The following is a 6,165-nucleotide window of genomic DNA, read 5'->3' on the forward strand; positions in this document are numbered from 1 at the left end:
TTTCCCCACGTGAAGCTTCAATAGCCTGACATTGAGCAAGCAGATACAAACTTTTGTTACTCTAATTTAAAGAATGTAGGAGTCTGTAAATGCTTGCTCAATGTCAAGCTGTCAAGGAGGTAGCAAGCTAAGGGTGTCCACCTTCGAACCACTTTCGGGTGAGTGTGACACCCGCTCGAGTGAAAATACAAAGGTTTTGCTTCGGTGTGAAATACCTCGATCGAGGTATCATGGCAAGCGAGCTATACCTCGATCGAGGTATTGTGGCAAGTCCACATACCTCGATCGAGGTATCGTGGATAGATGACTTCGATCGTGTCAAATACCACGATCGAGTATGTGCCATCCAACATGGTAGATGCCATACCTCGATCGAGGTACTGTGGCAAGTCCAGAAACCTCGATCATGGTATGTTAGACCGATGACTTGGCCGCATGTCTGATACCACGATCGAGGTATGTGACATACGCTGGCAGCTGACATACCTCGATCGAGGTATCGTCACAGGTCCATACCTCGATCAAGGTAGATGGACCGATGTGTATGTGGCATGTCAAATACCTCGATCGAGGTATTGAGGTATGATGGAGCGATGTGTATGCGGCATGTCAAATACCTCGATCGAGGTATCGTGGCATGTCTATACCTCGATCGAGGTATGATGGATCGATATGTATGTGGTATGTCTATATCTCGATCGAGCTCCTCCTCATTGAAATCAACGGATTTGCGGAAGCTCGACGGAATTGCGGCAACAACGGACAACGACGGAGATGGACGGAGCGGGAGATTCCACATAAGGTTTTTAATGTAGCTTTTTTTTTTTGCGAAAATTTATTTAAATTTTAGTTTATAGGAATATCTAATCTAATTATAAAATATTTCAAAATTTCAAATGCATTTTAAAGTTTTTTAAATTATTTTTTTAATTACATTACTTTTTCTTTAAAATGTAAAAATGTATATACTTTGTTTTTTAAAATCATCTATTTAAAAAAAAAGAGATTAAAGTTATTTTTTAAATTAGTGCTATTTTTATTTAAATAAAAAAACGTTTAAATTTTATTTTTAAAAATCATCTTTTAAAAAAAAAGAAACTAAGAGTTTAAGGTAGCTTTTATGTTATTTAAGTTAGTGAAGTTTTTATTTAAATGTCAAAAAGTATATATTTTGTTTTTTAAAATCATCTATTAAAAAAAAAGAGATTAAAGTAGTTTTTATGTTATTTTTTAAATTAGTGAAGTTTTGAATTAAATATAACATTTAAATTTTGTTTTTAAAAATCATCTATTAAAAAAAAGAAAATAAGAGTTTAAGGTAGCTTTTATATTATTTTAGTTTATAGGAATATCTATTTTAATTATAAAATATTTCAAAATTTCAAATGCATTTTAAAGTTTTTTTAAATTATTTTTTTAATTACGTAATTTATTATTTAAAATATGAAAATGTATATATTTTGGTTTTTAAAATCATCTATTTAAAAAAAGAGAGATTAAAGTAGTTTTTATGTTATTTTTTAAATTAGTGCTATTTTTATTTAAATAAAAAAACGTTTAAATTTTATTTTCAAAAATCATCTTAAAAAAAAAAAGAAACTAAGAGTTTAAGGTAGCTTTTATATTATTTAGGTTAGTGAAGTTTTTATTTAAATGTCAAAAAGTATATATTTTGTTTTTTAAAATCATCTATTAAAAAAAAAAAGATTAAAGTAGTTTTTATGTTATTTTTTAAATTAATGAAGTTTTGAATTAAATATAATGTTTAAATTTTGTTTTTAGAAATCATCTATTAAAAAAAAGAAAATAAGAGTTTAAAGTAGCTTTTATATTATTTTAGTTTATAGGAATATCTAATTAAATTATAAAATATTTCAAAATTTCAAATGCATTTTAAAGTTTTTTTAATTATTTTTTTAATTACGTAATTTATTATTTAAAATGTGAAAATGTATATATATATATTTTTTAAATCATCTATTTCAAAAAAGAGAGATTAAAGTAGTTTATGTGTTATTTTTTAAATTAGTGCTATTTTTATTTAAATGAAAAAGCGTTTAAATTTTATTTTTAAAAATCATCTTTAAAAAAAAAAGAAAATAAGAGTTTAAGGTAGCTTTTATGTTATTTAAGTTAGTGAAGTTTTTATTTAAATGTCAAAAAGTATATATTTTGTTTTTTAAAATCATCTATTAAAAAAAAAAGAGATTAAAGTAGTTTTTATGTTGTTTTTTACATTAGTGAAGTTTTGAATTAAATATAACGTTTAAATTTTGTTTTTAGAAATCATCTATTAAAAAAAAGAAATTATTGCAGTGTGCTTTTATCTATCTTTATGTGGAACATTATAGATTATATAGTTGGTTAAGAGTTGTTTCATAATTTCGGTAGAGTAAGTAGGCTGAGTCAACAAGCTAGAGCAAGGTGATCTAGTTAAGGCCTAGTCAAAAAGTTGTTTAGGGCTAGCTATTCCCAACTAGCTAGGAGCCAGTCATGCCAACCAATCATTCAACAGATGCTCCAAGTCAAGCAGTATAACCAGGGTTATCTCAATGACCATAACCTATATCTATCCTATAAATATTGTCATTTCCTATATATTGTATACATTTCAAGATGCTATTCTACTTTAGTTTGGCATACGTTTAGATGTGCAATTTGACTTTCACTTGCAATTATTGAGAGGTGCATTTGTCCACCTTCATGTGGAATATTCTAGGATGAGGTCTTGCCTTGGGTTATATCTTTCAAGTTAGCATCTATTCCTTGTAGTCCATTTTAGTGTATTGTACATAACATTTTCTTTCTATCACTCAGTATCTTTACATCTCTCTTCCAAAAATACACATCTACTACATGCTTTGACATGCTAGTAGAGCCCATGGTAGTCTAGAGCCTTGAAAAATGGAGGGAGCATCTAGTACAAAAGCTATTTGCTATTAATTACAGCAAGGGTGGGTAGTATAGACAAGGAGAATGAGCTTGAAGAAACTGACTTTCTAAAGTAAACAACTTGTAAATAATTGCAAATACGAATTGAATTTGCAACATAGCACTGTTGTAAGCATAGCCACACATTTGGCCCATCTATTGTTAGGTGCATAGGATGATCCCAATGACATCCTACCTCATCAAGGAGTACGTGACTAAGTGTAATCAATTAAACAAATAGGAGAGGGTAGGTCATGTGGCTAGCAATCTCTTTAGGTGGCACGTGAAACTATAGAAATAGGGAACTAGGGAAGGTTGTAGATCTATGTATGGATATAGTTACATAGACAAATACAAAGACTTATGTGATTCCATGAAACCTTGTCATGAGCTTTTGTAAAAATTCAATCAAAATTGGGTAGCTAAAAGTTTTCATTACATAAATAGATTATTAAGTCATATTGAATAGAATATTATTTTCATTACCCAAATAGAATATTAATTTCCATGTGTTTTTTTTGTGCATGCGCTAGCCAGCGCACAGGTTCTGGCACCATTGTTCGTATGCAGAGAGCGATTTTGAGAGCTGAGATGAGGACATTGCAGGATGCTAGGGCACCCCGTCACTTGGTTGCGAGTCTAGATTCAGTCATTGATGCTCTAGGTCGATTAGACATAGTTGAGGACGTTTTGGATACCTTTCAGGCACAAGCTGAGGTAGAGATCACTGGTCATGGCTTGGATTGGAGAGCCATTCAAGAGTTGTTTGAGCATGAGTCACCTCATAGGCAGGCCTTAGAGGATATGTTTTGGGATGGTCACACTGAGGCGATGCGACCATGATCAAGGCTGCCCTTTCATATTTTATGTTATAGGCACCCCGTCATAGCAGCACACATTTATCCGAGATATCTCACTGCAAATGGTGGTCGATTGCCTCACAACCATCAGATAGCCAGGTCATTTGCCATGCAGCTATACGTCGAGTTTGTGCTTGGTCATCGGGTAGACTACCTTAGTACCCGTCCAGGATCAGGAGCGGGACATGGTAGGATGGGGCGTCAGGAGCCTCAGACTGCAGGTGTTCGGCGTCGATGCAAGGCACCAGAGCTACAAGAGCTACACACTATCCTTGCACCAGCATTGCGAACTATTGGAGGACATATTAGGGGGAATGTTCATTCAGTGGCATCATCCTTGCACGACATGGTATCTGCCCTATCGAGATCACTTTCGATTCCACCTCTCACATCTATGGAGCCTCCCACATCTACACCACCTCCCACATCTACACTGCCTCAGCATGAGTTGGAGACTCGAGACGCACAGATTGCAGAGTTGAAGGCATTGTTGTCTAAGTCTAGGGATGAGGTTAGTTATTCTGATTATTTTAGTTTATTTTTTTGTTGCATGTTTTGAACTGAAGTTTTTTGGTTAATTCTCACCATGTACGCGACATGTTTGCATTGAAGGCACATCTATTGTGACAGGATATGGAGTCTCATGTACGACTGTTGGAGGCAAATTTGGAGGAGCAGAGGATTCGGACATGCATAGCATACCATCGAGCGGAGCACTATATTTTGCAGTTGAAACATATTAGTCGTGATCCATCTCACCATAGGATCGACCCCAGTGTGGCCCTGTACCCTGCTCCTCCTGTAGATGTGCCGACTAGGACACCCATAGACGCACTAGTTATAGTCGGGCTTCCTACTACCACTTGCATCCTTTGCCATGAGGATTTTGACACCGTAGGGTGGTTTGGACTAGGGTGCGGCCACATCGCACATCTCCATTGCATGACCCACCACATGGTGGCATGATCAGTGTGCCATGTATGCTTTGTTGACATTGATGTGGCCACATACAAAGGACTAGGCATGGATGATCTGTATCCTGGTCATCGTCAGGCCATTGATCCATTTGCCTGCGTGGTCTTGACAGAGCACTATAGGGAGGAGGCACAGAGAGCTTTATTGCAGCAGGAGGGTGCTGATACGTCAGTGGTTGCAGCGTGTGTTTCGCGATGCTTCTCATATGGTGATTTCATGCTAGGTGATGAGGCACGAGCAGAGGAGGCATGCCGTATTGAGCGAGAGGTAGAGCTTCAGATATCATTGTAGCAGTGGGTGGAGTAGCAGCTTGGGCGCCAGCATCTTCTACATGTAGAGATGATTACTCACGCTAGATTTGAGGCACGAGTATTCGCAGATGCATGACTTTGGGAGCTGAGGCGTGCATACATAGAGGAGGCGAGGGAGGCGGAGATGGCAGCAGTGGCTCGTGCAGCATGCCCTCCTCTTCATCTGGATGAGGCTAGCCCATCTCATGCAGGAGATGAGGCTGGCCCATCCGATCCATCTTTGCCTAAAGGCACACAGCGAGTTTGAATATCATATTGAATTTCGTATATATCAATGCTTGCAATTATTACACTAAACCTAAGAGCCGTGCGAAGTTTCATCCCCACGTGCGTATTTAGAATTAGGAGTATGATTTTGAATTTCAGATATCTCAATTCACACATCTAATACATAAGGTATTTTAAAAATAATGCCATGTGAAGTAATTGTAAACATTAAGCATTGAAAAGGTGTTTTAAATACCTTCCACGTGGCACATACCAAATCAGTTGGAGACCAAATCTTGCATGGATGTAGGTCTAGGGTAGCCTAAGAGCCATGCAGAGTTTCATCCCCAACAGATAAGTCCACATGCATATTTGGTTAGTACGTGCGCCATTTTTCATGCATAGTCACTAGTAGGGATTGTAAAAATGTACGCATTATACCTTCCACATGGTGTAAGAAAATAATAATACGTCTGTGCTCAACGGATAACAGGATCTCGTACGCAAGAGAGAAAACAAGATAGTATGGAGAATCAAAAATTTGATTACTGTAGAACTGATACAATAGATGGCGCTGCCTCCCAGCCGTGCGCTCTTGTGAAAGAAGCTTCGATGGCGTGTTGGAAACAGTAGAAGACGGAGCTGAATGCTAAGGAATCAAGGTTGTTGTAGCTAGTGATGAAATGGGCTTCACAGGCTTGCTCTTATATAGCCACCAGTCGTAGTCGGTTAGGCTCAATTGGGTGGTCGACCTAGTCCACCCAAAACGGTCAACTAGGGGTCGGCGAAATAGGCCACTGACCATATGATAGAACCGGTGCGCAAAACAGAGCAACTAACCTACGGTCTCCATTCGGCCCATAGCCATTCGAGATCATTTG

At 36.9% G+C, this 6,165-nt stretch overlaps 1 pseudogene; it reads left to right on the forward strand.

Annotated features, from left to right (window-relative positions):
- Positions 1 to 3,762: 3,762 nt before the first annotated feature.
- Positions 3,763 to 4,488, forward strand: LOC147897102 (uncharacterized; annotated as a pseudogene).
- Positions 4,489 to 6,165: the final 1,677 nt, after the last annotated feature.

This window comes from Dipteris shenzhenensis, chromosome 11, assembly GCF_047967505.1.
Source record: "Dipteris shenzhenensis isolate YYH24624 ecotype China chromosome 11, Dip_SZ_1.0, whole genome shotgun sequence".
NCBI lineage: Eukaryota > Viridiplantae > Streptophyta > Polypodiopsida > Gleicheniales > Dipteridaceae > Dipteris > Dipteris shenzhenensis.